Genomic DNA, 24,008 nt, shown 5'->3' with positions numbered 1-24,008 from the left:
CATCATCAGGTCATCATCAGAGGGACTGGGCTTATTTACCTCCTGAATATCCTCATCATCAAGACCGAAGGTGGGAGCAGAACTGACTTCTATTGCGGTTCCTTCGTCTTGTGATTCATGGACTGTTGGAGTTGGAATTGGATTTGGAGTTGCTCTTGAGGGGCCTGCACCTTCGCCTGTTGCTTGGGCTTTAAGGATTGTTTCAGCCATTTCGGTCATCCAGTCTTGAACCTTTTGAATGGTGGCTACGGTATTGGCATTATTGATTGCATCTGCCCAATACTTAGCCACTGACTGGATATCTTGTTCCTTTTGTTGTTGTTGCTTGAGCTGTTGTTCCTTGCGAGCTTGGAATGCCCTCTTGAAAGCGGCATATTTCTTGATTTCTGACTCAGTTACTGGAGTGTAGCGTAACCATGAGTCGTTTGATTCATCTCCGTCAAATCCTTGAAAGCGCACCGAAGTGTCCTTCGGTTCCACGGATCCCTGCACATTTGTGCTCACCGTGCCTAAACCACCTGCTGCGGATGTAAGCAGAGTAGGATTTCCTGAGCTTCCTTGGTCTCCTTGACCCGTAGTCAAGTTTGGCCTCGGCTCAGTTCTGGCATGGGCAGAAGAAGTGCCCTGTGGTTGGGGAGGTGTTTGAAGTGTTTGGGTTACGTTCAAAAGGATGGAGTGCAACTCCTTACAAGAAAAGAAATGCAGTCGGGAAGCCCTGGAGACCTTAGGGCGTGCACCAGTGTCATCCTCTTGGGAGTGAACTAGGGGGGAGTCTCCACGAAGTGATGAAACAAACTCACTTTCTGAGCTTGAGTGGTATTCGATGGTGGTGGTGAATGGGTCTGCGGCCACCCCAAGGACTACCGGAGCCTTTTGAGAGGCTTCAGTATCAGTCCGGTCACGCATTTGGCCAGAGGTATCGGTTTTCCTTTTCTTAAGGATGGCACTTGGTTGCGCATCCTCATCAGAGTCACTATCAGGTGTGGGTGCGGTTGGTTTGGTTTACGTTTCTTGGTGGGTGCGTTTGTTTTGGGAGCAACCTTCTTGGGGGTTCTTTGTTTCTTCTTGGAGGCCAAATGCTTTCTTCTTTGAGAAAGATTAGATAGAGTAGTAGAAGAAGGGACTACGGTACCTTCAAGGTTAGGGATTGCGGATGGGTTTTGAAGAGGCGGGGTAGGATGGTATGGGGCAATACCTTCCGTAGCCTAAATATGATCTGAGACATCAGCAGTCTCAAGACCAAGAGTAGACAGAATGTGGGTAGGAAGTCTTCGAATTGGTCCAAAAATAGATAGATCAGAGGAAGGATTGTACCTTTTGAGATCCTTGGGGACAAAGAAATTGATGTCACTGCCCATGTCGATCCCTGCATCCGCATGGAGGTCTGAAATGCAGAGGGACCAGAACCTTGCAAAAGTGAGTTCAGTTGGGTTCTCCCTTAGGCTCTCCTTGGGAATGTATTGAAGAAAGTCGTCCCATAGGATCTGCCCGTAGTTTACGTCATGACCTGTGAAGATACTCCACACCAGCTCCAGAAGTTTGAGTCCCATATTGACCGTGCCTCCGGTTCTGCCCGACAGACTGCGGATGACGAAGTGGCAAACAAATTGCCAGACTGCAGGCAATTGGTTTTTCTTGAATTCACCAATTCCTCTAATCTTCTTCTGATAACCCATCTGGTAAAGTGCCGAGGTGACGTCTGTCATAGATGGGGTGAAAATTTTGATCGAGGGATGAACAAGGAGGTTAATGGCAGAAAGAAATTTTTCTTTGGACAGAATGACCAAAGAATCGTTAACTAGGTTAAGATGAACTTCTTGTAGGTTTTCGAGTGGGCGATAGGCTGAAAAGGCACATTTGAATAAGGTTGAGATTGGGACAACGTCTGTGAAAGCATCGAAGGGGCCAAACAGGGGATGATTCTTCAAAAACTTGATCATCAGCTTGATCGGAGCATTGTAGGATGAATGATCTTCGAATATAGCTCTGAAGTTGCTTTAAGCAATCGTGGGAGAGTCTGAACCAGTAGGGTTCACTGATCCAGATGCCTTGGATTGTTTCTTGGAAACACCGGATTTCACCATTGTTGAAGCTTGAGAGAAAGAGTAGAAAATAGAGTGCTTGTGGGTTTTGAGAGGGAGGATTCAATGTTCAGAAAGCGTAAAGTGTTTTCGGGAAGAAGAAGGGTTTATATAGGGGTGAATTGGAGTAGTAACTATTTTTACCCTAGGTAAAAGAGAGGATAGGGTAAAAGGTCGTTTGGAGGGAATCTTTGAAATGGGGATTAAATCTCAGCCATATAAGACGAAACGGTTTAAAAAAGGTTTTGAGATTTTACCAAAAGGGGATTTGCATTTAATGAAAAGTCAGACGTACATCATTACGTCAGGTGATCGTGTGGTGAGGGGACAAGAAGTTGTAACGGATGGGACGTTCTGGGTAAGAGGAAAAGACAGATTAAGGATGCGTTTATGGAAAAGCATTCTTTTTGTCATCATACCTAAAATAGGTATGACACAAGGTTTATTCAAAAAGGAGAATGAGACAGTTTCTCAAGGGATTTTTTTTATTAATGTTTTATTTAATGAAGGATCATTGAATAGCACACTACGATACAAGGGTTGATGAAACAGTTAAGAAATCATCAATGTGATTGTGGATGGAAACTTCATTGCGGATGACCAGATGTCATTGCGGATGATCAGATGTCATTGCAGATGATCAGATATATGACTGCAGTAGAGGAAACTGAGGAGAGAACTTGTACAAAAAGTTAGTAATTGTTGGATTAGGTGTCTAAGCCCATAACTATTATTGGTATGTATTCGACCCGAGAGTAGCATGGTCCATTTGGGTTGCATATCATCAGGACAATTTGTTAGGATGGACTTTTGAGAGAAGGTTATTTATGGTTTATTAATATATTATAAGTAATAATATGTTAATATGAAATCATATGTTTTAATTAGTAGTGATCAAGAATTAATTTGGAATTAATTTAGTGGTCGAAAGAGACTAATTAAATCTATGGGGACTAATTATGATAATTAGTTATATTTATATGTGTTGGGCTTATGATCCATGTTGGACCAAGTTTATGTATGGATACATAAAGAGTTGGGCCACATGAACCATGGATCATAAAACCCATGGGTATGGATTTGGGTTATATCCATGACCCTAGAAATCCCACATATAAATAGATACTTCATTGCCCAAAATCGCCACTTGTATCTTTTTAGAGTTCATGGTGTCTTTTGTATGCATGGAATTCTCTCTCAAGTTCATCCTTTGTCCATGGTGTGTTGTGATTCCATTTGAGGCTTCCACACTATTGGGGCTAAGCTTTTTAAGGCCAAATACACCAAGAATTCAAGCTCCATCAAAAGGTATGTCATGCTAACTAGTATATTATAATTTTATGTTAAATGCATGCTAGTTGTAAGATTAATACCTTGGAAACCATTTGCATGTATAATTAGTGAAAACATAGATCCAAGGTATTTAGGGTTGTATGTGCACCATAGGATGTTGTAGTATACCAAAACCCAACAATGGTATCAGAGCCATGGGTTGTTTTCAATTATACTTGATGCAAGTTGCTGAAAGAAAAACTGAAAAAAATCGAATTTTTTGTTGTCGGGACAGCAGACTCGACGAGTCCATGAACAAATTCATCCAACTCGTCGAGTTGGTTCATGCACTCGACGAGTTGGACCCCCTGACAGCTTATCTTCGAGTTTTTTTGGCCTGTTTTGGATTAGAATCATTACCGCAAAGTGTTTTTGTTCATAAAATTTGTTTTTTGATACTATGGTAATGTTTATTCTCACCCAAATAAAGGATAATAATCAAAGTTTCAAGTTTTATACATGTTTATATGATGCTTGAAAAATGTTGATTATGAATGTTCATGTTTATGAGTTTGTTTAGATTAATAGGAAAAATTATGAGATAGTTGTTTTCAATCCAAATTAATCTTAAAGTTGTTCATAATATGTGTTTTTGTAACTTGTCCTCAAGTTACATGAAAAGTCACATTTATGAATTTTAAAACCCATAAAAATTCCATAAGTTATGAAAAAATGAAGAGTCACATTTTTAATGCTTTTAAAGTCTTCCATAACTTGTCTACAAGTTATGGAACTTGAAGGGTTTTTTCCATTAAACCACTTTAAAATTCATAAGTTATGGAAACCATAAGTTTTTTGAATTGTTCAAAACTTGTCCTCAAGTTTTGGAATTTGTAAAGTCAAACCCCATATACACTTTAATTCCAAACCCAAGAATTTTAAAAGTTAAAGTTCAAACTTTATGGACTTCATTAAATTAATTAAAGTGTCTAATTAAAAGAGTTAATAATTCCATAAAGACATGGTTTAAGTTTAATTAAATTAAGAGTATAGTTTAATTAATAGATTAAACCACCAAGTATTTTAAATGTTTAAAATACACCCTTATACTATTATAATATTAATAGTTAATACTTATATATATATATATATATATATATATATATATATATATATATATATATATATATATATATATATATATATATATATGTGTATAAGAACAAAGTCAGTCTTACCGTTAGTAGGCCTCATTCACGAAGCCGGTCTATAAGGGGTGTATAAGGTTACTGCCTATAAAATGCCAGTTTAATGGGTGTCCACTCTCACCCACCGCTTCCTTGACCGGTGGAGGGTCGTTAGCCGAACGGGTAGGACAAGGACTATAATTCTCCCTTCATTAAAAGTATTAATGATAAATACTAAGTAACTAAACCTTTTATAAATACCCAATCTTAGTTACTTAGGAAAAAGTGAATAAGGTGCTAATCCATGAAATTACACTTTGCATTTTGTTTAAGTCGGTTAGTGGAGCGTGTGTGGTTAACCGGCACACTAACTCGTATTTAACAAGGTAGGCAAAGGGTAACCTAATGTTTATCATAGTATCGATGGAGCGTGTGTGGTTAACCGGCACATCGATTGAGGGGTAAACACTTAAGGGTACCAAGTAATTTGTATGGTTACTTCACACCTTGTTTTGTGATCCTCGGCATCCCAGTCACAAAACCTGAAGGGCACACTCGAGATTGAAACATGCCATTGAACAGTTCAATGAATCTCAAAGATCTAGGAGTTTCAAAAACCAATTAAAACCTAATAATATATATTTCGTTTTCATGGTGGAAGTTGGTGAATCGTCATTCGCCTACCTTCAAATATTTTATAGCTTGGATTACGACATCCCTCTTCCAAGTTATAAAAGTATTGTGTTGGGTCCTAGCCTTAATATTTCATATTGGGTGTTATATTAAGGACTTTAAATCAACTATCTTGAGTATCTCCCAAAAGATGTCTGGTTTAGACATTTATGATCTTCCCAAATCTCTTGAAACAAGCTTTCCTAAATGAAGATGATGTCCCATGGAAATCATACTTCTTTCACCTCCTCCAATTATTCTCCCTAACCCACAAGTTCCTGAAAAGTTTAAGGTCACTCAAGCCCTATTGGCAAGCAAAGGTCTATGTGTGATCACATCTTGGAGATGTAGTCACATATTGACAAGCCGGGAGAGTTGGGTGTCAAAGTCTTGAGAAAGTTGGTGGCTCAACTACTTTCTAAGTCACATAGTGAGTTCTTTTGGAACACCTATGAAACAGACTATGACAAGACCCTTAATGATCTTATTTATTTGCTAAGATCAACATCCTAAAAACTTTATGGACATTGACAATGATGACACTGGGAATCCAAAAAAGCATTCTCTTCCCAATGGAAATGGATCGGCCATAGTCAACTCGGTTGACCAAATGGTAAAGAGAAAACCTAAGTCTGAGATAGTCCCATTACCAAAGGGTCCATATGTTTATATTGCCAAAGAAAGGGGCATTGGTTGCGAAGCTGCCAAATTTACCTAAGGATGTTAAAGTCAATAAGTTTGACTCTACTTCAGGTAAAGTCCACTATCTAACTCTGCTAAGTTTCTATTCTGAGATTCTTGATACATGATGTGACTGGGTCACATGTTGATGTTTTAAGAATCAAAGAAAAGTGAAGAAACTTAAAGAAAGAGTATGCTGAATCTGATCGCGTAGATGGATTTCTATCGCATAGTTTGAAGATCGGATTCTTGAGCTACTTCTTAGGAGTTATGATATTTTTCTTAGGAATAGATAACAACAAGTTTTCATATGGATTGTAAGGATAAGTTTTTCCGCAAAGTTTTAAAATAAAAGGTAAATCTTTTGATTTTATTTATTTTAAAATATCCTTACAATGGCATTTGTGAAAATCTGTATTGCTTATAAGATTCCATTAAGAGCAAGAGTGGAAATATGAATTTGATTCTTTCATTTGTGGTAGTGTCCAAATTTACCAAATAAGGAAAGATTCTCATCACCCAAGTTTCAGTTGGATAGAAACTTGGAATCATGCAAGTTGTATAGCATAATGAATGAGAACTTTCGAGCATTGGAAAAATTAAGACTAACTACTTGTTCACATGGGTGTGTGAGTCAAGTGAAGGACTAAGGGATCGGGTACACATTCTTGTGCACTGGTCAGAGTCCACCACAAAAGATCGATAAGACTATTCGTCATAATTTACTATAGCTCAGTAAATATGGTTATACTTACAAGCTTAAGTGTAATTCTGAGACATTGGAAAAGGTTCCAATGTATGGCAGAGCGAATAAGAAGAATCAATTTAGGCAGAAAGATAAAAGTTTCTCAAATCTGAAAAGATGGGAGAGTACTTTAGTATCATGTTTTAAGACCATCTTAATGATTTTGAGACCTTATCACAATTCATCCTCTAAGTGCATTCTGATAGTTAAGAAGAGGAGTTATGAATTATTGAAGTGGTTAAATCAAGAAGATGATTCATACTTCGTTCCAAAAACAATTCTTAGAGTTATACTCTAAGATTGTAACTTGAGTGACATGTCTTAAAGAAGGTTTAAAACACTTATCAAATGTAAGAGTAAAAGTTTTCTACTCTTGTACATTTGAAATTGGTAAGTTGTGATGTTTTGGATAAAACAAAGACCAACTAAGGCCAATTATGTGAAGTGTTTGTCTTGATTAGAATCCACACTATCTCTTGAATATCTGACAAGAAAGTCTTATATGTCAAGAGGACAGTGGGAGTCTTAAAGGTCTTGAAAGTCTCAAGAACTAATCAAGAATAAAACCTGAAGTTCTTCACTAGCACACGACTTGAGGTTTATAACCTATCGTGTTGACATATTCTGTGCCCATTCCAGTTAAAGTTGGCTTTGCATATGAGTTCTTAGAGTTCTCAATTGGTTGCACAACAACTTGGAAGCAATGGCAGGCCCTTGAGCTGCCAGGTGGCAAGAAATTAAGATTGAGTTCAGTCCATATGAGTTTGGATTTGTCATTATCCTTGTCTTGTGACTATGGTTTTGACAATTCACATGGATAAGAACACATACACCATTAAATCTAAGGGTCATAAGGTTTCTCTCCGATTCATGAAAATGATGGTGAGGAAACACTTCCACCAAGTAGATTTGAAGTAGATAGCAATTGTGATATTTGCATTCTCAAAGTCGTTAGTGGAGCTGTGTGGTTAACCGGCACACTAACATGGACTTGTGAGAAGTGGCAAAGGTCTAAACAATTGAGACTATGATTACGGCATCCCTTTTCATAGTTCTGAAATTGTTTAGACACACCTGTGAGCTATCTAAGATAAGGTGTATGATATTGATAAAGTTTTATCAAAGCAATCTAGTATCAGAAATCTGAACTTTGGTAAGAAAGTCAATAAAGTATTGTTTTTTCTAGAAGTTCAACTGATTTCTGAGTACATGTCAAAGCTAGTGGGAGCATAAGTGTTATGCTAATAATCATCATGTTAGTGGGAGCATGATAATTATGATAAAGGTTGCAAGTTAGCAATGTTAATTATAGAAAACAAAAGGTTTCAATTGGGAAAAAGTTGTTTTGCTATAATTAAGGGAGAGGAAATTATACTTCATCTCAAATCTAAAAGCTTAGATTGAGGTTTTAATCGTATTTAGTCAAGTATATATATGAATGTTATGTTGGAATGGCTAAACATAAGAAAATTCTAATATAGGGTCCATTATTTGCGTTCTAAAATTCGATTATGATTACGACATCCCTTTTCATAATCTGAATTATGAGAACTTGGCAAATTGAAATGGAAATATTATAGCAAAAGACTGGTAGTCTTTATGTGATACATCATGAATCGTGTCCCATATGCTTCGGATATAGGATCGATTGCATGTGCTATATTCATCCTTTCTAAAATTTTCCAAATGCCTGGGGCATTAAGAAGGGAAAAGGTCTAGAATTGGATATGACTAAAAGGATTAAACAATTGTCGAGGGCAATCTAAGGTTTACCAAAGATTGGTTGCTCAAGGACAGTTGGAAGTATAATGATAATTCTGGAAGGACCATATTGACATAATCTGTAAGGAGGAAACTCTTTTTCAGAAGTGATAGTCAAAATGGAATATGGAAATGTTTCAAAGTTAGAAATTATTCAATCTGTGTAAGATTAGGAAACTTAATGCAAGAAGGATGTTTCCAAGGAGTTGATCTCCTTTGGAATGCTCTGTAATGTTTGTTGTCAAGTCTATCTGACTTTGTGCATAATCATTACAAGAGGATCAATGCATATAATTTTAGAATCTAACAGATTTCAGTAAATGGCATGAATTTGGAATTCTTGCATTTGCAGTAAGGATTTGGGACTATGAAAAGAGGATCATTGGAGTTATGTTCAATTGATTTATTTCACAAAGTAAAGATCATAGACAAACATAGTATGCATACTTGGTGTATGGCATGACTAGTGTTTAGAAAACATAGTGTACATGCTTGGAGCATGGGACAACTATTGTTTTAAATTCAAGAATAAAGTTGATAGCTGAAACAGTATACAATGAATAATGTGTAATCATATGGTGATAAATAAATGGAGTTTTATTTATGTTCATAGGTTTTGATACCATATTCGATTCAATTATTCTTGTGTTTCATTTTGCATGTTTTGACTTCCAGAATAAACTAGGTCATTGTTCTGTATGACTAAGTTATTCAAACCATCCACAGTCGGTCATATGTTGGAAGTAGATATGAATTAAGACTGTCATGGGTTGGCTTGTAGAGGTCTAAGATGTTGGACAAAGGGCTACAACACTCATGAGTGCTCATAAGTTCTGAGTATTGGATTCAACCCGCGCTCATTGGAATAACTTCATGGATTTTATCACGAGTGATCATGAGACGATAATATCTTATATTCTTCAAACCTAGAGATATGAGTTGTTACTATGAGTTGGTTATACATTGATTGCACGAAAACGCATTGGTAACTCGATGTTATAAAACGTGCCTTTGTGTATGATTCAACAAGTAGTAAAACAAGCCATATGAGTCGAAGTTTATCCATTCCTTTTACCTTCGGGATAAAAGCGATATCTGTGGGCCCCTCGATGATTTGGTGATGACAAACGTAAGTGCTCGGCCGGGCCTGGACTGATTTAATTTGTTCAATTAGTCAGTCGTCATAAATCGGAAATCGGGAAACAACAAATGGACAGATAGAATGATTATAATCCATGTCTTAGTCCATATGATATCTAAAATGGAGGAATATATGATCCCTTATCTAATGGACATGCCATTTGATTTGTTCAGAGCTTGACAGCGGCTTTAAGAGCTACGATTGCTAGTCGGGATCTTGGAGTCATACTTGAATAATAGTTTTAGACTTATCCAAGTGGGAGACTGTTGGATTAGGTGTCTAAGCCCATAACTATTATTGGTATGTATTCGACCCGAGAGTAGCATGGTCCATTTGGGTTGCATATCATCAGGACAATTTGTTAGGATGGACTTTTGAGAGAAGGTTATTTATGGTTTATTAATATATTATAAGTAATAATATATTAATATGAAATCATATGTTTTAATTAGTAGTGATCAAGAATTAATTTGGAATTAATTTAGTGGTCGAAAGAGACTAATTAAATCTATGGGGACTAATTATGATAATTAGTTATATTTATATGTGTTGGGCTTATGATCCATGTTGGACCAAGTTTATGTATGGATACATAAAGAGTTGGGCCACATGAACCATGGATCATAAAACCCATGGGTATGGATTTGGGTTATATCCATGAACCTAGAAATCCCACATATAAATAGATACTTCATTGCCCAAAATCGCCACTTGTATCTTTATAGAGTTCATGGTGTCTTTTGTGTGCATGGAATTCTCTCTCAAGTTCATCCTTTGTCCATGGTGTGTTGTGATTCCATTTGAGGCTTCCACACTATTGGGGCTAAGCTCTTTAAGGCCAAATACACCAAGAATTCAAGCTCCATCAAAAGGTATGTCATGCTAACTAGTATATTATAATTTTATGTTAAATGCATGCTAGTTGTAAGATTAATACCTTGGAAACCATTTGCATGTATAATTAGTGAAAACATAGATCCAAGGTATTTAGGTTTGTATGTGCACCATAGGATGTTGTAGTATACCAAAACCCAACAGTAATAACAAACAATAAGGACCCATGAGAGATACGTATGATATATGGTTGCGGTACATAGACTGCGGTAGCAAAACCATCTGTCATAAGTAACTTTCAGTTAGAACCGCAACGGAGACCAAGGATGGTCTGTGGTATCTAACAATTCAAAAAGAATTGCGGGTCTGGATTGATCATTCCTAACATTTGTAGGAAGGTGTTAAGTTTTGTGGAGTCGAGCGCTTTTGTGAACACATCAGCAATCTCTTCATGAGAATGAACAAAGATGAGTTCAATGTTACCTTTCAAGATACGGTCTTTGATGAAATGATACCGTAGTTCGATATGCTTAGTCTTGGAGTGTTGAATTGGATTGTGAGAAATAGCAATAGCACTTTCAGAGTCACAGTAGATCGGTATCCTCAGCATTCTATATCCGTAGTCCAATAGTTGAGTTTTCATCCAAAGGACTTGAGAACAACAGCTGGCTGCGGCTACATACTCAGCTTCTGCGGTAGACAGAGATACACAACTTTGTTTCCTTGATGACCAGCTGACGAGTCTTCCACCCAGAAATTGACATCCACCCGAAGTGCTTTTTCGATCTAGTTTGCATCCGGCGTGATCCGCATCTGTGAATGGTTGAAGGCTGAAATCATTGCCTGCAGAGTACCATAATCCAAGAGACTTGCTTCCTTTCAGGTACCGTAGTATCTGTTTGGCTGCGGTCATATGTGACACTTTTGGGTCAGCCTGATACCTTGCGCATACGCCTGTTGCAAAGACAATGTATGGCCTGCTTGCGGTGAGGTACATCAAAGAGCCTATGATACCTCTATAAGTCTTGTGATCCACATATTCGCCTGAGGGATCAGCAGAGATCTTATATCCGAAGACCATGGGGAGCTTAGCCGAAGAACAGTTGTCCATAGAATATTTCTTTAATAGTTCAGTGGTGTATTTCTCTTGATGAATGAATATCCCTTGCAGAACTTGTTTCACTTGAAGTCCTAAAAAGAAGTTAATCTCTCTATTCATGCTCATTTTGAACTTGTTGGTCATGAGCTTAGCAAATGTTGGATTAATATCTAAGTCCATAACTATATTTGGTATGTACTTGACCCGACCCGACATGGTCCATTTGGGTTGCACTTCACCGACACAATTTATATGGATAGTCTTTTGAGAATAGTATATTTATGATTTATATTAATATATTATAAATTCTAATATATTAATATATAATCATATTATTTAATTAGTATTGATCAAGAATTAATTTATAATTAATTAAGTGATCAAAAGGAACTAATTAAATATGGACTCTTAGATATATATATATATATATATATATATATATATATATATATATATATATATATATATATATATATATATATGTAGTGGGCCAAGTTCATTTAGGTTGGGCTAAGTCTTCATGGATAGTCCATGGAGCTTTAACCCATGGATCCTAGGAAATGAAAGGTCATGGGTATTAGGGTTTAACCCTAATCCTCCACACTATATAAAGGGTCTTATGGTTCATGAAATTAGGCTAGTGGCTCGTGTGGTTACACTAAAGAGGGCAATAACCGATTTCATAGTGTGAGCCAAGTATCTATATTCTCTAAAGGTTTTCCAAGGTGTTTTGGTGATTTGTGATTCCACTTGAGGCTTCCACACTATTGGGGCTAAGCTCTTAAAGCTTGAAGACATCATGCTACATCAAAAGGTATGTCATCTAACTAGAACTTTGTAGTATAGGTGCTTCATAATATGCTAGTTAGGATGAAACCTTGGAATATTTAATATTTGCATGTATAATAGAGAAAACATAGATCCAAGGTTTATAGGGTTGCATGTACACCATAGGAGTGTTAGAATGCTCAAAACCCATCAGTGGTATCAGAGACATGGGTTGTTTTCTGTTATATTGATGCAAATGTGTTTTTTTTTCAAGTTGAAGGAAAAAAAAAGAAAAAAAAAACATGAAGTTTGTCAAATTTTATGATAATTACTTGATTTTATGAAAAAACTAATTATTTATAAAATTTGAGTCACTTTACTACAAGAGTTGAATTAGGTCAATTTATTAAAAGATAGAATGATATGATTATTTTATTTGTTTTAAAATTTTGATCTAAATGGTTTTAAGGAGTTACAAATTTTGTCATAAAATTTTGGAACTCAAAAGTTTTTTTTAAAGTTATGATCTTAAGAGTTTTGAAACTTCCATAAGTTATGGATGTGAAATGTCTCATTTATTAACTCTTTAGGTTATGAATTCCAAGAGTCTTCAAAGGATAATTGTCAAAGTTTCAAGATTTGTATTAGTTTATATGATTATCTAATTTCTTGAAAATTGTTGATGTGAATTATCTTTACTTATGAGTTTAATCTAGATCATAGAAAAATTATTTGATTATTGTGTTAATTGGAATATTTGATCTTAATGGTTTTTATGAACTCCATAACTTGTCCTCAAGTTATGGAAAGTGAAGAGTTTTTCTTTTTAAAGTGTCATTAAGTCTCATAGGTTATGGAAATAGAAGAGTCACTATTTTTAATGTCATCATTAAATGATTTAATGTCTTCCATAACTTGTCCTCAAGTTATGGAACTTGAATTTTTTTTTCATTAAACCTTAATTAAACTCATAAATTATGAAATGAAAAGTTTTGAATAGTTTCAAAAACTTGCCCTCAAGTTTTGGAATTTGTAAAGTTTTCACTTATGAATATTTTAATTCCAAGTTAAGCCCTTAGAATTTTAAAAGTTAAAATTCAACCCTTATACTTTATAATATTATAAGTTAATAATAATATATATATATATATATATATATATATATATATATATATATATATATATATATATATATATATATATATATGTATAAGAGTAAATTCGTCTTACCATTAGTAGGCCTCATTCACGAAGTCGGTCTATAAGGGGGGTATAAGGTTACTGCCTATAAAATGGCAGTTTAATGGGTGTCCACTCTCACCCACCGCTTCCTTGACCGGTGGAGGGTCGTTAGCCGAACGGGTAGGACAAGGACTATAATTCTCCCTTCATTAAAAGTATTAATGATAAATACTAAGTAACTAAACTGTTATTAATACCCAATCTTAGTTACTTAGGAAAATGTGAATTTGGTGCTAACCCATGAAATTACACTTTGCACATTGCTTAAGTCAGTTAGTGGAGCGTGTGTGGTTAACCGACACACTAGCTTGATTTAACAAGGTAGGCAAAGGGTAACTTAATGTTTATCATAGTATCGGTGGAGCGTGTGTGGTTAACCGGCACATCGATTGAGGGGTAAATATTAAGGGTACCAAGTATATTTGCATGGTTATTCACACCTTGTTTTGTGATCCTTGGCATCCCAGTCACAAAACCTGAAAGGCACACTCGAGATTGAAACATGCCTTTGAAAAGTTCAATGAATCTCAAAAGAATCTAGGAGTTTCAAAACCAATTAAAACCTAATAATACATTTCGTTTATCTTGGTGGAAATTGGTGAATCGTCATTCACCTACCTTCAAATATTTTATAGCTTGGATTACGGCATCCCTTTTCCAAGTTATAAAATAGTTTGCTGGGTCCTAACCTTAATATTTCATATTGGGTGTTATATTAAGGACTTTAGATCAACTATCTTGAATATCTCCCAAAAAGATGTCTGGTTCAGACATCTATGATCCTCCCAAATCTCTTGGAACTTCACTTCCTCCACCTCCTCCAATTATTCTCCCTAACCCACAAGTTCAAGGTCACTCAAGCCCTATTGGCAAGCAAGGTCTATGTGTGATCGCATCTTGGAGATGAAGTTACATATTGACAAGTCGGGAGAGTTGGGTGTCAAACTCTTGAGAAAGTTGGTGGTTCAATCACTTTCTAAGTCACATAGTGAATTCCTTTGGAACTACTATAAAACAGACTATGACATGACCCTTAATGATCTTATCTATTTGCTTGGTGCTGCTGAATCAGCAATAATTTGGAGCACTGGGAGAGCAGATTTGATTAGTAGATCAACTTCCCAAACAACCATGAACATTGACAATGGTAACATTGGATATCTAGAAAAGGCATCTCTTCCCAAGGAAAGGGATTAACCATAGTCAACTAGGTTGACCAAATAGTAAAGAGAAAGGCTAAGTCTGAGATAGTCCCATTACCAAAGGGTCCATATGTTTATTTTGCCAAAGGAAGGGGCGTTGATTGGAAAACTGCCAAATTTACCTAAGGATGTTAAAGTCAATAAGTTTGACTCTACATCAGGTAGAGCCCATTATCTAACTCTGTTAAGTTCTATTCTGAGATCCTCATTACATGATGTGACTGGGTCACATGTTGATGTTTTAAGAATCAAATAATAGAGAGAAATCTTAAAGGAAGTATATGCTAATTCTGATCGCGAAGGTGGATTTCGATCGCATCAGAATTTTGAGCAGTTGCTTAAGAAGTTATGATATATTGCTAAGGAATAGATAACAACAATTTTCCATGTGGATTGTAAGGATAAGTTTTTCCGCAAAGTTTTAAAATAAAAGAAAATTGTTTAATTTTATTTATTTGAAGTATCCTTACAATGACATTTGTGGAAAATTGTTGCTTATATGATTCCACTGACAGCAATATTGGAAAATGGATTTGATTCTTTCATTTGTGGTAGTGTCTAAATTTACCAAATCAGGAAAGTTCCTCATCACCCAAGTTTCAATTGGACCGAAACTTGGAATCATGCAAGTTGAATAGTATGATGGATGAGAACTTTCAAGCATTGGAAAATCAAGACTAATTACTTGTTCACATGGATGTGTGAGTCAAGTGAAGGACTAAAGGGATCGAGTACATATTCTTGTGCACTGGTCATGTCCACCACAAAGCTCGTTAAGACTATTTGATTTACTAAAGTTTAGTAAATATGGTTATACTTACAAGTTTAAGTATAATTCTGAAACATTGGAAAAGTCTCAATGTATGGCAGAACGAATGGGAAGAATCAAATTAGGCAGAAAGATAAAAGTTTCTCAAATCTGAAAAGATGGGAGAGTACTTTAGTATCATGTTTGTGATCATCTTAATGATTTAGAAATCATATCACAATTAGTCCTCTAAAGGTCATCTTAGTGCATTCTTATGACTAAGAAGAGGAGTCATGAATTGTTGAAATGATTAGATCAGGAAGATGAGTCATACTTCGTTCCAAAACAATTCTTAGAGTCATACTCCAAGATTGTAACTTGAGTGACATATCTTAAAGAAAGGTTTAAAACACTTGTCAAATGTAAGAGTAAAAGTGTCCTACTCTTGTACATTTGAAATTGGTAAGTTGTGATGTTTTGTATAAAACAAAGACCAACTAAGGCCAATTGTGTGAAGTGTTTGTCTTGATAAAGAATCCGCACTATCTCTTGAATATTTGGCAAGATAGTCTTATATGTCAAGAGGATAGTGGGAGTCTTAAAGATCCTAAAAAGAATTTCAAGAACTAATCAAGAATAAAACCTGAGGTTCTTCACTAGCACACGACTTGAGGTTTATAACCTATCGTGTTGACATATTATGTGCCTATTCCAGTTAAAGTTGGCTTTTCATAGGAATTCTGAATGTTCTCAATTGGTTGCATAATAACTTGGAAGCAATGGCAGGCCCTGTACTGCCAGGTGGCAAGAAGTTAAGATTGCATAAGTTCAGTCCATATGAGTTTGGATTTGTCATTATCCTTGTCTTATGACTATGGTTTTGACGATTCACATGGATAAGAACACATACACCATAAAATCTAAGGGTCATAAGGTTTCTCTCCGATTCATGAAAATGATGGTGAGGAAACACTTCCACGAAGTAGATTTGAAGCAGATGGCAAAAGGTCTAAACAATTGAGACTATGATTACGGAATCCCTTTTCATAGTTCTGAAATTGTTTAGACACACATGCATGCTATCTAAGGAAAGGTGTATGATTTTGATAAAGTTTTATCAAAGCATCTTGTATCAGAAATCTGAACTTTGGTAAGAAAGTCAATAAAGTATTGATTTCTAGAAGTCCAGCTGATTTCTGAGTACATGTCAAAGCTAGTAGGAGAGTAAGTGTTATGCTAATAATCATCATGTTACGGGGAGCATGATAATTATTGTTAGTGTTGCAAGTTAGCAATGTTAATTATAGAAAACAAAAGTTTCAATTCGTGAGGCTGTAGGGATTGAAAAAGTTGTTTTGCTATAATTAAGGGAGAGGATATACTTCATTTCAGTTCTAAAGGCTTAGATTGAGACCTTAATCATCCTTAGTCAAGAATATATATATGAATTTCATGTTGGATTGGTTCAACTTAAGGAAATTCTATATATTGCGTTCTCAAAATTCGATTATGATTACGGCATCCCTCTTCATAGTCAAATTTTGAAAACATGGCAAATAAAAATATTGTAGCAAAAGACTGGTCTAGAATCATGTCTTTACGTGAGACATCATGAATCGTGTACCATTTGCTTTGGGTACAGGATCGATTGCATGTGCTATAATATTTGTCATTTCTAAATTTTTCCAAATGCCCAGAGGCATTAAGAAGGGAAAAGGTCTAGAATTGGATATGACTAAAATGATTAAGCAATTGTCGAGGACAATCTGAGGTTTACCAAAGATTGGTTACTCAGGGACAGTTGGAAGTATAGTGCTAATTTTGGAAGGACCATATTGACATATTCTGAAAAGAGGAATCTCTTATTCAGAAGTGATAGTCAAAATGAGAATATGGAGTTGTCTCCATAGGTGGAAGTTATATGTGTAAGATTAGAAAACTTAATGCAAGAAGCATGTCCAAAGCAATGTACTTTGAATATGAGACTTAGTTTCCATGGAGTTGATCTCCATTGGAATACCTTATAATGACTGTTGACAAGTATTTGTGACTTTGTACATATTCATTACAGGAGGGTCAGTGCATATAAGTTTAAAATCTAAACAAATTTCGATAAATGATAGGAATTTGAAATTCTCACATTTTTCGATAAGGATTTGGGAGTGTGAAATTAGAATCATTGAAATTATGTTCAATTGGTTTATTTCACAAAGTAAGGATCATAGACAAACATAGAGTGCATACTTGGTGTATGGCAAAGCTATTGTTCAAGAAAAACATAGTGTACATGCTTAGAGCATGGGACAACTAGTGTTTTTAATTCAAGTATAAAGTTGATAAAACCGAAACAATGAATAATGAGTAATCAGTATGGTGATAAATAAAAGTGTTTATTTATATTCATAGGGTTTGATACCATATTTGATTCATTTATTCTTGTGTTTCACTTTGCATGTTTTGACTTCCAGAATAACTAAGTCGCTCTTCCTGAATGATTAAGTTATTCAAACCATCCACAGTCGGTCATATGTTGGAAGTAGATATGAATCAAGACTGTCATGGGTTGGTTTGTAGAGGTCCAACTTGGTGGACAAAGTGGTGCTACAACACTCATGAGTGCTCATAAGTTCTGAGTATTGGATTCAACCCGCGCTCATTTGAATCACTTCATGGATTTTATCACGAGTGATCATGAGACGATAATATCTTATATTCTTCAAACCTAGAGATATGAGTTGTTACTATGAGTTGGTTATACATTGATTGCACGAAAACGCATTTGGTAACTCGATGTTATAAAACGTGCCTTTGTGTATGATTCAACAAGTAGTAGAACAAGCCATATGAGTCGAAGTTTATCCATTCCTTTTACCTTCGGGATAAAAGCGATATCTGTGGGCCCCTCGATGATTTAGCGATGACATATGTGAGTGCTTGGCCAAGCCAGGACTGATTTGATTTGTTCAATGGAAAGGACTAGGAGAACCAACGAGGCCTTGCAGCAACAACTGGCTGCATCCCGAGCCGAAGTCATGGAAATCCGAGTGCGTCAGAGGGCACATGAGCGACATCTTCAGGAAGTTGTACGTCAGCTGGCAGATCCGAGGGTTCGCCCGAGGGATACCCGTCACCGGTAGAAGATGTCGACTCGTCTTTTCTTTTGGGTTAAGGAATAGCCTTTCTTTGCTGTGCCTATGTAGCACTTGTCCGTAAAATATTCCTATATTTCAAGTACTTTAACTAGATTTCTAAGCTGTCAACATTCTCCCTTATGGTTTGATGTAAGACCTACTGTTAGGTCATTTTTCCCGAACTCATTTACATCATTAATACCAGTAATATTGGCAGTTATCTAATCCGTTGGAAAGTCCTTACCCTTGTGTTTCTCTACTCTATGATCATGTCTCTATCTGATGTGTGGACTATGGCGATTTAGTCCATGAATCACTCTCATTATGCTTACAATTGATTCTTAATATTATCATCACCTCTATAAATTTCCAGTAAAAGATGTCGCCTCGCAAGCGTCCGACCAGAGGCAGACCTGTAAATCAAACTCCACCACCACCACCCCCTCCGCAGTTCGATGCGGTGATGTTTCAAGCAGCTGTGACCGCAGCTGTGACCGCAGCTATGGCTCAAGTAAATTCTGGTGGTGTTAGTGGAGCGGGGACTGGCACCAACTCTAGCCATGGTGAAATCCAACCACGTATGCGGGAGTGTACCTATAAAGACTTCATCAGCTACAAACCAACGTATTTCAACGGAACCGGAGGGATTATTGCGCTGTCCCAATGGATCGAGAGAACAGAAGCAATCTTTGAGATGTGCTCCTGCCCAAAAGGAAGCAAGATTAAGTTCGCTGCTTGCACCTTCACAGAAAGGGCCCTGACATGGTGGAATGGCCATGTCAAATCACTCTCACTGGTAGCAGCTAAAGCCATGGGCTGGGAGACACTGAAGGATCTAATGGCAAAGGAGTACTGCCCGAGGGGCAAAGTTCAGAAAATCGAAGAAGAACTGTGGAATCTCAAGATGAAGGGTTCCGACATAGTGGCTTATACGGCCAGATTCAGCGACCTGGTGACTCTATGTCCCAACATGGTCCCCACCGAAAGCAAGAAAATCGAAAGATACATCTGGGGTTTGGTGCCCCCGTATCGAGGGAACGTTCTAGCATCAAACCCTGCGACCTTTGATAGTGCCAAGGAATTGGCCCAAAGGCTCATCGATCACGAGGTTCCTTCTACTCCAACAACAACTACAACGGCTGCCTCCGCACCAACCAAAGCTGCCGACAACAAGAGAAAGCGTTGGGACCGAAAGAAGGGCAAATCAGCTCAACCCTCTTCTAAGAACCAACAGACCGTGGTTGTCCATGCTGCCACAACCCCTGTTGCCCTTGTACCAGCCAAGCCATATGCAGGGACCCTACCCAAGTGCACCAAGTGCAATTTCCATCATAACGGCCCCTGCCGGGAAATGCACTGCACCAACTGTAATCGAAAGGGCCAAACTGTCCGGTTTTGCAGAACACCGCCCAAACCCATCACCCAGGTCCCCGGTACAAGAGTAAGCCAGGCCTGCTACGGGTGTGGCGAGACAGGTACTTCAAAAGAAACTGTCTGAAAGCTGGGAATGCGGGAGGAGCAGGAATACTACTTGCTATTGGCCACAATGAAGCCGTGACAGACCCCACAGTAGTCACGGGTACGTTTCTCCTCGATAATTCCTATGCATGTGTCTTATTTGATTGTGGGGCAGAGAGGAGCTTCGTAAACCAAAAATTTAAACACTTACTTAATCAAGCACCGCAAGCACTAAAAGAAAACTTCGTCGTAGAAATGGCTAACGGAAAGACAGAGAATTCTAACGAAATTTACATAGGTTTTACCCTCACACTAGATAATCATTCATTCCCAATTGACCTCATACCCGTGGCTATCAAGAGTTTCGACGTCATTGTAGGCATGGACTGGTTGAGTCTTTAGCGCCGACATCCTGTGTTTCAAGAAAGCAGTCCGCCTAAACCTACCGAATAACAAAACCATGTTGATCTACGGAGACAAACCCAATACGAGCCTTCGTATCATCTCAAGTATTCAAGCCCAGAAGTACTTGCGTAAGGAATATCGTGCATTCCTTGCACACGTGGTCGATGTGAACCAGAAAACAAAAGACCTAAAAGACCTCCCTGTAGTACGCGACTTCCCCGACGTCTTTCCAGAAGAACTACCTGGTTTACCTCCCCAACGTCAAGTTGAATTCAGGATCGACTTAGTTCCAGGGGCTACCCCTGTAGCTAAATCGCCCTATCGTCTCGCGCCTACAGAGATGCAAGAACTGTCCGGACAACTTAACGAACTGCTCAGCAAAGGCTTTATAAGACCAAGCTTCTCACCCTGGGGAGCTCCGGTCTTGTTCGTCAAGAAGATAGATGGATCGTTCCGTATGTGCATCGACTATAGGGAACTCAACAAGCTTACAGTCAAGAATCGTTACCCTCTACCTCGCATAGACGACCTATTCGACCAGCTACAAGGGGCGAGTTACTTTTCCAAGATTGATCTGAGATCCGGGTATCACCAGTTACGAGTGCTTGAGGAGGATGTTCCGAAGACAGCCTTCCGAACTCGTTACGGACACTACGAGTTTGTAGTAATGCCCTTCGAATTGACTAATGCGCCCGCAGTATTCATGGACTTAATGAATAGGGTATGTCGTCCTTACTTGGATCAGTTCGTCATCATTTTCATCGATGACATACTTATCTACTCTTGAAGTAAGGAGGAACATAGCGATCATCTACGACAAGTCCTAGGAACCTTACGATCTGAGAAGCTCTATGCAAAGTTCTCTAAATGCGAATTTTGGATCCGCAGAGTCGAATTCTTAGGACACGTAGTTAACGAAGAAGGAATCCACGTGGACCCTTCCAAAATTAAGGGCATCGAGAACTGGTCAGCACCGAAGACGCCTACAGAAATTCGTCAATTTCTAGGTCTCGCTGGCTACTACCGCAGATTCATACAGAACTTCTCTCGAATTGCGAAACCTCTTATGAAATTGACCCATAAAGGTGTGGCCTTTGACTGGGAAGAGAAACAGGAGAAGGCGTTTCAGACGCTGAAGCGAGCCTTATGCACCGCACCGATACTATCCCTCCCCGAAGGGATAGAAGAGTTCGTAGTATATTGCGATGCATCCAACCAAGGGCTCGGCTGTGTTCTGATGCAACGAGGTAATGTCATCGCCTATGCCTCAAGGCAGCTGAAGACACACGAAGTCAACTACACCACACACGATCTCGAATTAGGAGCAGTTATGTTTGCCCTGAAGATCTGGAGACACTACCTGTATGGTACGAAAAGCACTATCTTTACAGACCACAAGAGCGTACAACACATATTCAACCAGAAGGAGCTCAATATGAGACAACGACGGTGGGTCGAATTACTCAATGACTACGAATGCGAGATTCGTTATCATCCGGGTAAAGCCAACGTAGTAGCAGACGCCCTAAGTCGGAAAGAATATTCTGGTCGAAGAGCCAAGTCATTAACTATGAATATCCATTCGCATCTGTCCACACAAATTAAGGAAGCTCAGCTTGAAGCCTTAAAACCTGAAAATGTGACGGGCGAATCTTTACGAGGAATGGATAAGAACTTGGAAGTCAAGGGTAGCGGAGCTTTGTATCTCATGGACCGGATCTGGACACTGAAACACGGTGGCTTCAGAGACTTAGTCATGAAAGAAGCGCACAACACTCGATATTTCGTCCACCCGGGTTCAGATAAGATGTATCTGGATCTTAAGAAGTTATACTGGTGGCCTAACATGAAAGCTGAAATTGCTACCTTCGTGAGTAAATGCCTTACTTGCGCCAAGGTCAAGGTCGAATACCAGAAACCCTCAGGTCTACTTCAGCAACCGGAGATACCTGAATGGAAGTGGGAACGGATCACTATGGAGTTCATAACCAAGCTACCCAAGACAACGGGTGGAATGGATATCATTTGGGTCATCGTCGACAGATTGACCAAGTCTGCGCACTTCCTACCCATCAAAGAGACGGACAAGATGGAGAAGCTCACAAGAACATACATTCGGGAGATAGTACGACTGCATGGTGTTCTTATATCAATTATCTCCGATAGAGATAGTAGATTCACTTCGAGGTTCTGGCAGTCGCTACAAAACTCCTTAGGAACAAGGCTGGACTTGAGTACAGCCTACCACCCACAGACCGACGGACAAAGTGAGAGAACTATCCAAACCTTGGAGGATATGTTATGAGCCTGTGTGATAGATTTTGGGAAGGCATGGGATACTCATTTACCCCTTGTCGAGTTTTCCTACAACAACAGTTATCACACAAGCATAAAGGCCGCTCCATTTGAAGCCCTCTATGGCCGGAAGTGCAAATCCCCTCTATGCTGGGCTGAAGTGGGTGACACCCAGTTAGCTAAAGGACGAGTTCCGGACAGCACTCTCACTGGTCCGGATATCATTCGAGAAACGACAGAAAAGATCATTCACATTCGGGAACGACTGAAAGCCTCCAGAGACCGACAGAAAAGCTACGCAGACAAACGAAGGAAACCTTTGGAATTCCAGGTGGGAGACCGAGTCCTTTTGAAAGTCTCACCCTGGAAGGGCTTGATACGCTTCGGAAAGCGTGGAAAGCTAAATCCAAGATACATAGGGCCTTTCGAGGTTCTCGCTAGAATCGGCCCTGTAGCTTACAAACTCAGCCTACCCCACGAGCTTAGTCATCCGATGAGACTCTTGTAATTCCACTCGGCGAAATTGAGATCAACGGGAGCCTCAACTTCGTGGAAGAACCTGTAGAGGTCATGGACCGAGAGGTCAAGCGAACGAAGCAAAGCCGCATCCCTATAGTGAGGGTTCGCTGGAATGCCAAGCGAGGACCCGAATTCACTTGGGAGCGCGAGGATCAAATGAAACTTAAATATCCGCATCTGTTTATTTAGTTATTTGTAATAACTTAGTCGCTTAAACTCTAATTTCGGGACGAAATTCCCTCTAACGGGGGGATGATGTGACAACCCGAAATCTCTAACTTATGCATTCTTCATTTTTATCAATGTTAGCCTCGTTTTTGCTATTTTTTAATGAAGTTTTGGGTCTATATAAGTGCATTAGGCTTAGTATAATCAAGATATGAGTCTTAGGAAGGGTTAGAATGTGTGTAGCATCACAAAATCGAGCCAAACACACCAAGCAAGGTGAGTGCGTCCGCACACCTGAGTGTGCAGCCAGCCAGCCGCACACAGCCGACCGCACACCCTCCAAGCCTCACACTCCAGCCTATATAAAGGACCCTAAGTCAACCTTACACCCTTTTCCCACTCCTTCAAAGCTGGAACATTTTCTCTCAAGAGTCCTTCAAGTTTTCTTCTCCAATCGACAATACAAGTAAGTAAACATCCTTAGATCATTACTACAACACATTAGAAAGCCTTTTCCTCGAGTTTGATCCATGAAATCATCGTTCTAGATGATCTTCATGTGTGTACGGCCGCACACACATCATGTATGACTGCACACA

Source organism: Lactuca virosa, chromosome 8 (genome assembly GCF_052849685.1).
Source record: "Lactuca virosa cultivar CGN04683 chromosome 8, Lactuca_virosa_CGN04683_v6, whole genome shotgun sequence".
NCBI classification, from domain to species: Eukaryota; Viridiplantae; Streptophyta; class Magnoliopsida; order Asterales; family Asteraceae; genus Lactuca; species Lactuca virosa.
Note: the sequence above shows the minus strand (reverse complement) of the source record.